Raw genomic sequence first — 8778 nt, forward strand, 5'->3', positions numbered from 1 at the left:
ATATATATATATATATCCTTACACTAGTCCTATAAACAGCAGCATAAGGTTATTTCAGAGAAAAGCAGCAGATGACGGGTTTATAAGAGTACAAAGGATGCCCATATAGCTTTCATAGCTTTATTGTATGGCCTAAAATTTGAACATGATTCTTTTAAATTGAGCTGTTAAATTTCTGTTAATAAATCCAACAAAAAGATGTAGATAGTGAGTCCATTTAAATTAGCATTTCACTAAACTGGAAAATATGCTGACAGTTGGTAGGAGAAGAGTTATTTTAGTTAAAAAAGAAAAAAAACAAACTCATTAGCATGTTCATCTCATGTAAATGTTCTGGCAACCCAGAATAAGAACATGGCTTTTCTTATCAAGATCATGGCATCCTTTTCTTACATGAAGCAGTTGGGTCACAACAAAAATTCTCCTTTTTGTTTAGATACCTATGGGGGCAAAAAGCTGCTAAATCTTGCTTTTGTTTTGACTCACAGGCAAATTGAGGGTAATTTGAATCTCTCATCAGTTTCACAACTCTCCGTGGATTGGCTCTGTTTCCTCAGCAAGTTTTCCTTAATCACAAAGGAAATTTGGACTAAAAATGTGTTTATATTTTCCACCAGTATAAGTGTTATCTGAAGAGCCTGCTCTGTGGTATTCAGCATACTTTGCTGGGTAGTTTGGGCTAGAACATAAATCAGGCTACAATAGTTGGGCTATTTCAGGGCTGGAGCAGTCTGTCCAAATTGCAAACCACAATGTGATTGGGTCTCAGAACACGTTCTCTTGGGGTAATATTTTAATGTGGCTAAATGCCAGCGGCCATCCTCCTTACCCTAGCTAGAGATCTCCAGGGAACAATGCGGTCCATTTTTGTGGCCCAGCAGCAAAAATGAAATGGACAGAAATATTTCATATCTTCTCATACATAAGCTGTGTCCACTCTTCCACTTTCTTCTTCAGACCATTTTTTTCTTTTCTTCTTTCCATTTCCATACCTCACTGTTTTAAATTTTTCCTCGCATAAGCAACATCAAATATTTGTTCTGTATTTAAGAGCTTAGTAATAGGTCCCTGGGAATAAATACTATTATATATCTTTAAAAATCCATAAATTCTGATGATTTATAAATAAAGATCTACTATTAATTATTTAATGTGCCAGGAGCTGAAAGAAAGTTTTTTTTAAATGTCTTCAAGAGCCAGTAAATAATATAGAATATTAGGCCAAAAAAAAGAAAAGAACAATTTTAGACATTATATGAAAATTAGATATTTAGAGAAATCTTGGATTCATAGGAATGAGAACAATCTTTTCAAACCCTGCAATGTGCCACATGCACATTTCTTACAAACCTATGTCTGAGAAGCACCTCACATATTTTAGATAAAAAGTATTTGCAATAATGAAACCCCATCGGGCCAGAGATTTAGCTCAGTGGTTCCGCCGCCTGCTTTGCAAGCACAAGGTCCCTGGTACCAAAGTAACGATGTTGATGATGATTATGATGATGATGATGGTGGTGGTGGTGGTGGTGGTGAAACCCCATTTAGAAATATACTTTATGCTAACTTATAAGCTAATTTTACCATTGAACTATTGCTTCCAATATTAGTGAAATGTCTCACATCACCATAATGCGAAAACATCATTTAGTGTGGCAGAAGCCTGCGACTATTCCCTGTGGACTCCGGGGGGGGGGCAAGTGGCGTGCACATAGCACGGTGTCCAAGCAGAGGCACCAAGGTCCCGTTTGATTTTCCCCCTCCTTTCCTGGCCACTGTTTCTTAATAAGCTTTGTCGACAGGTCTGAAATCAGCTGCGGATGTTGATCTCTTCTCCATCGAGGGGACTTTTACTGCCCTCGATATGATGATGATGAATCTCAAAATATCTCTGGCCTTACTTCTCCCCCGAGCCCCAAAGTCTCATCTTTAATCTGCCAGTTAACAGCTCCAACTGAATGGTTAATCAGCCTCTCCAACTCTTTACCACTAAAACAAATTTATTGATTTCCCATCTCCAAAGAGAGAAAAACGATCATTCAGTCCCATTCTGAGTCCTCTCTTTCTCATTAAATGGCACCACCTGGATTCCCAACACAAAAAGCAGAATGACCTTAGCTGTTTCCTTCCTCTTCCTCCATGCTCCTCATCTAGCAATTCTGGTCTACTTTACTTTCAAAATATCCATTTGGTTATTCCATCCTACTCTGTTCTCTTCATCACAATCAAGTCCACAATGGCGTCCTATTTTTCTGGAAGTCTTCAGTGACTTTCCAGTTGTTTGCCCATTCCCTTCACCTCCCCATCCTTTGGTCACACAGTAACCAGTAGTCACCCCAAACCCCTGAACAACATGTGCTCTTCTGTGGCTTAGAAACTTTCAATAGCTTCTCACTGTATTTATGTGAAAATTCAAACGTTCCCCATGCCCTTCCTCATCTGGATGCCCACTTCTCCATCCTCTTTCCACATGGACTCTTCCTTTTTCTCACTGTATTTCAGCCTCACTGATCTTTCTGTCCTCGCAGTCACTAGATCCTTTCCTAATTTATGAACCTGTACTTGCTCTCCACGGTGTCTGGGATGCTCTCCATGTATCTGATGCTTACTCACTCTTAGGATTCATCTGAAATCTCCAGAAAGACTTTCCATGGTAACTCGGCTCTAGACATTTCTCCCTATCCATCCACACTCACCCGCCATCAAATCAGCCTGTTTATTTCCTTTCTAATTCTTCCTACAATTTGTAATTCCTTTTTGTAATTCCTTTTGTAATTCCTGATGTCTCCCCTAAAAAACAAATTTTCGTGTGAAGAAGAACCCGACCTTCCCCTCAGTTCCAGCCTGCATTCGTAATGATGCTCACAATGTCAACTTCACATACGCACACAGGTGCACAATATGTGTTCGGTTGGTACTTAAGGCTTCCTGACACTGAGAACAGTACTTTCTAGGAAGTATGTGGATCATACACTTGGTCCTTGATCACTGGCTTGTATTGAAATGAAAAAAATACAATTTTTTATTTTTATTATTCTATGTAATATGTTTGCAGTACGTGATTACATTCATTGGTGGGAACTGGTACATCTCAATTCCTATTTATTTCCTCCTTCCCCTCCTTTCTGAAAAACTTTCATTGCCAGCATCAGATTCATTTATTTATTTTATAAACCTTTACCACGTTAATCATCATAAACACAATTGCTAGCTGGACTAACAGGTCAAAAAGAAAAAAAAATCACATAAGACAATTACATTAAATCAAGGTACACATGGATACGTTGTCCATGCTGGACTACAGTAACAGTTTTTTCTCATTTTTTCCTATTGTTTGTCTTTTATTTCATACTTTCTTTGTATCTTGAGCTTCTCATATAGGAGAATCCATGTGATATTCAAGCCTGTCTGTCTGAATTCCTTCACATAAGTGATTTGTTTTATAGATTCAAACTATCCTCCCTTTCCTCCCTCCTCCACTGAAGCAACCAACAAGAGCAGCCTCTTCTACCTTTCCATGCCTCCCTCCACACTCTTACAAAGATGTACGTGCATGTACATTGAGTTTGGACTTTGATTTTAATACAAAAGCTAATATTATTCATATTACCTTACAGCTACTTGTTAAATTTAATAATACATCTAGAACAATATGTATAATTATAACTGACTTTTAAATTTGTATGTAATGTTACATTGTGTAGATATGCCAAAACGTATACAACCCTTCCCTACTATTAAATGTTCTTAGTTTTTAAAGATTTTCTATCTACTACAAATGATGTTGTTATAATATATCTATATTTACACGTATAAAAATAAAAATGTCAGACCGGGGATTTACCTCAGGGGTTCCAAAGCCTGCCTTGTAAGTGCAAGGACCCAAGTTTGATTCCTGGTACCAAAAAAAAAAAGTCTATTTCCATCTTTCCCTTCTTTGTATCTCCTCTCATGTATTGATGCTTTTTATTATTTAGCATAAATTTGCTGTGGATATGCTGGACTAAAATACATGTACTTACATTTGAATTTTACTATATTCTGGTCTGATACGGGTTAAGAAATTTAACCCTAAAGGCCTGTCTCTGTTCCAGGCTTTTGCTCTTTGGAACTTCCTGCTGTGGTGCTGAGGACCTCTTCTCTAGGAGCACTTCAGTCACTCCCGGAGCACAGAGACAGAAGCCATCAGTTATCTCACTGTGTCACTCGCCATTGTGCAGACAGCTCCGTAATCTGAATTACCCAAGGGAAAGATGCATCTTCAGCGGAAAAGATTTGTACCCAAGAAACTGTCTTCACTTTGTGTTCCTTGGTTGGTTTCTTCTATGACATTCTCATCCCTATTTCCCTAGAGTTCGTGTGTCTCTGACAGCTTTCTTGTTGTAGTTTAATAAAAGTGTTCTTCTACCCAGTGACTGAAGATTCCAGTATCCTTTGACAGACTGTCCCTACTCTTTCTCCTGAAAGAAGTTCAGTTTGGTTGTTTTTTTCCTTATTTTTAAACAATTAATATAAAGTCTGAGAATTACTTTCAGTGTCTTTTTAGGTAGTTTCCTGAAGTCAAAGCAGAAGTTAATATTCTTTAGAAAATTCAAATTAGTTTTCATTTGTCCCTTCTTCCACGAGAGAATTTTATGTTTTCTTGATAAGCCGCTTCTCCTGACAATACACTCTAACATCCAGATCAGCACTCATTAAGTTTACATTCTGTAGTCGAACCTACCAAACAGTTCATGAGTAGTCTCTGAAAATGCCATTGGCCCAACTACAGGGCGTAGTGCTTTTAATGCCTGAATGAATTGCAAAAGAATGCAAAATGGTGAAATCATCTTTTAAAAAGCTGCTACTAACTGCGACGCCAGATGTAAACCGGGATAACTTTGAACGTTAAAAAAGAATCACTTGGGAAGGGGACCAAGAAATGAAGGGAGGAGGGAAGAGCAAAAGTGGGAGGGCAAATGGGGAAGGGAAATAAAAGATGAGCAAACAGAACCAGCCAAAATCCTCACCTGACAGTGGGGAATTCGATACTTTTATTCCCCATCATTCATGGCTCAAAAAGGAGCGTCAAGAATGGGAAATCTGACCTCCGCACCCAAGACAGAAGAAATTGGACTGCTTTTAATTTGAATTGCTTAAAATCTCAGAAATGATACTGATGGCATGTGGATCCCTCCCCAAAAGCATGAAGTTTCTCACAAACCGCCCTAAGCCTGAGGTCTCCTATGATATGATTCCTCCTCAGGTTGATGTCCCAACTGATAGCTCTTTCCGGCCAACCCTTTAAAATGTCAAATGTTCCGGCAAGCCTTAGAATTTATTCAAGTGTCAGTTTACAAACTGAAAACATTCTACCATTTATTTCATACCACAGAATTTCAGAGCTGTTTTTCCATTCTGGAAACAAAAAGGGATTCATTATATACTCGTGTGTGTGTGTGTGTGTGTGTGTGTGTGTGTGTGTGTGCGTGCGTGCATTGCTATGAGGTAACATGCATGTATATCTAGGGTGCTAATTCTGATTGTCTTGAGGAAGGCTTACCAGCTCTCCATCCATTCTATGTGTGCAAACATATGCATGCACTCACACATGTAGATCGCAAGTAGACAATTGGAGAGGAAATAATTTAAGGTGAATTTTTTTTTTACCTTGTTAAAAACAAGATGACTTTCTGGTTATAGAAAGGAGAAGGAAAGAAATTCATAGGATAAATTTTCAATAAGGTCTCCTACAATATAACAAAAGGATTGATATTTTGGAAAATAGAAAATAATACGAACTCTAAAGTCTTCAAATTGTGTGAATTTTAATCAGAAATCTGGTATTATTCCTCTGTATAGAATGCATAAAAGAGTTAATGATTTCCATTTTCTCATAAAGGAATTTTAAGTTTGAATCAATAAGAAAGCTTCCATGTCAAAGGAAGGGTTACAATTTCTGTTTACTTATTTACTATGGATAATCAAGTGCTCATTCAGGAGATGCAGTCTCTTATAGAATGCATTCTTGGGTTGCACAATCTATGCTGAGTTTAGTATTGGGTGAATTAAGACATGAGTGTACTGGCAACATTTTGCATAAACAATGTATGACAGACCAAGATTCAACAAGCTGTACTATTAATCTGTTGCCCAAATTCCTTAGCTGAAGATGATCTTCAAATTATTTTTTGTGTTTGTTTTGTTAACACGGAAATATTTTTGCTTCATTTTCTTCAGAAGGTCCATATTTTTCTAACCGCTTCACTTTGTCTTAAGAAGAAACCACATTATGCTGTTTTATGGTTTGAATTAGTCTGCATCGTGGTTTTAAAATACATTTATACACCTACAGGATATTTTAAGAATTAAAGTTAGTAAACAAATTAGATATTTCTCTTTGGAAACTGATCTAGAGCCTAAATTCTATAGTCAAACACATCACTGATTTGGTAGATGGTTTGCTATTGGATATCATAGATTTTCTTTTCATAGGAAACTGAGTGAGAAGTGGTTGGTTGAACTCACTATTAAGAAAAAAATCAGTTCCTCTTCCCCATTCACTTACTCTTAAAATACAATCAACAAAAATTCCACACAATGCAAGGGGCATATTGGTCTCACTATTACTAATTAGAATACAGGCTAAATTCCACTAAGAAATGAGTTAAATACATTTTTATTTTATTATTAAGGGTCCAAGAACCATAGGAGCTTTTAAAACCTATACCACGGAAAACTTTAAAATACTAATATTAATCTATGAAGCTAATTTAAATGTTCAAAAATACGGACAGAAGCTGGAAGTAATGATAGAAATTATAGATTGATTAAAAAGCACTGCTCAAATACAAAACAGCAATTTGTTGAACATGACTACAACACTAAATTAAGTCTTGATCAAAAAGTAAACTTAGTTTTTCTTCCTATTCAGCAATTCAAAATCAACTATAAATCTGTACATGCAGATTTAGGAACAATGACAACTTTCTGGATTTGGGTGGTGACTACTGCATTCAAAATGCAAGGAGTCACATTTATCTTTGGAAGATGGAGAGTTAGGACCACAAGAGTTTTAAATTGTTCCTTTAACGGAAGCAGCAGACTCCTCAGTCACTCTACACTGACTGAACTTGTTACCTGACTTTAAAAAGTTACAATGTTCATTTTGAGTTAGATGACATAAGTAACTCAAACTCAAATACTCTTAACACTAAGCATGTTTGCTCTTTGCTTTTTCACTCCCACTGCCAATCCCACACAAAGCTTAAAAGTAATAATGAATGTCTTTTGCACTAACAAAATTCCAGACATTGTGTTAAATTCTTCTTATGCTTTACATTTTATCCTCCTTACAATCTCATGTGATAAGGACTACTAGTATTTTAAATTTACAGATAAGTACAATGAGGATTAAGAAGTAACTTGCTGGCGGGCCGGGGATTTAGCTCAGTGGTTCCACCACCTGCCTTGTAAAGGACCCAAATTCGATCCCAGGTACCAAAACAAAAAAGTAACTTCCTGGGCATCACACATGTGATTTCCACCTCAATCACATCACCACAAGGCAATCAGTTGAAAGAGCCAGAGACCCAGTTCCCTCTTCCGGACCCTGTTCACTCAATCGGCCTTGTCCACCTCTCAGATCTTTCTGTCCAATTTTCACTCATTGTCCTAAGGATAATAATCCGCTAATTGAATTTTATATTTCTTGTCTCTTCCTTGCCAGTTTCTGTATTACCCTGACATATCCTTACTTTCGCTCTCTCTCCTTCCTTTTGTCTTTCTCTGAAGTTTCCCTTTTCTGCCCTGTTATTCCTGCTCAAGATTATTTACTCATTTTTGCACCATTAATATAAATCTCACACTACTGAAGCACAGATAGCCAGGTATTTCTATAACCCAGAATGTTGGCCCTACTATCTGACTATTAATTTCTTGTAGACAAGACTTTGTCTTATACTTCATTCATTCATCTAATATCTATCTATCTATCTATCTATCTATCTATCTATGTATCACTTCTTGGCCTTTTGGCTAAGATCAAGTGTAGTATCTGTTCTTATCATTTAATATGTGTAGATTACCCTCCTTATTCCAGAAAATAAAGATATTTTTGAATAATGAAAAAATGATGATAATAATATCTTCTATATATCTTTTAATGATAACATATTCAACAATTCCATTATGTAAATATTATTATCTTCAACAATTCTATTATGTAAATATCATTATCTTCATTTCCACCAAGGAAACTGAAGAGTATAGAAGCAAAGACACCACTCTCAAGAAAATTACCTTGGTCACATACCTTTGACTGTGTAAGGTATCAATAAGTATTAGTTGAATTTAAAATTTTAAAAAGCAAATAAATACTTAAGAGCATCTATCTTACTTAAGAACCAAAGGGCAGCAAGGGCAATATAGTACTGATTGAGGAACCTGGACTTTTTTATCTTGATACATTTTAGATAGGCATAATGATAAAAATCATCATAGGGAATTAGTACTGTGCATGATACATCTTGCTTCTTTCTTTTTTCCCCATTCTACTCTCTTTAACCCCTTTTTCCTTTCTTATTTACAAAAGCTTTGTTTCAATAAGACAGTTACAAGACTTGCCATCTCTGATCTGCCACTAGTCAGCTACATGACCTCCAATAAATGCCTTATTTCTGCAAACTTCATTTTAAAAAAAAATATCACTTGTATTACTTCAAAGAGATATTGTATGCTTCAAATATGAAGATACATGTAACATTCTCAGCAACCCATCTGGTTCAAAGTGAGGCCCAA

General features: G+C 36.4%; 1 pseudogene; it reads left to right on the plus strand.

Annotated features, from left to right (window-relative positions):
- The first annotated feature begins 7996 nt into the window (after positions 1-7996).
- LOC117286210 lies at positions 7997-8112 on the plus strand (annotated as a pseudogene).
- The last annotated feature ends 666 nt before the right edge of the window (positions 8113-8778 follow it).

Source organism: Fukomys damarensis, unplaced genomic scaffold (assembly GCF_012274545.1).
Source record: "Fukomys damarensis isolate Sample0158 unplaced genomic scaffold, DMR_v1.0_HiC HiC_scaffold_15, whole genome shotgun sequence".
Lineage (NCBI taxonomy): Eukaryota > Metazoa > Chordata > Mammalia > Rodentia > Bathyergidae > Fukomys > Fukomys damarensis.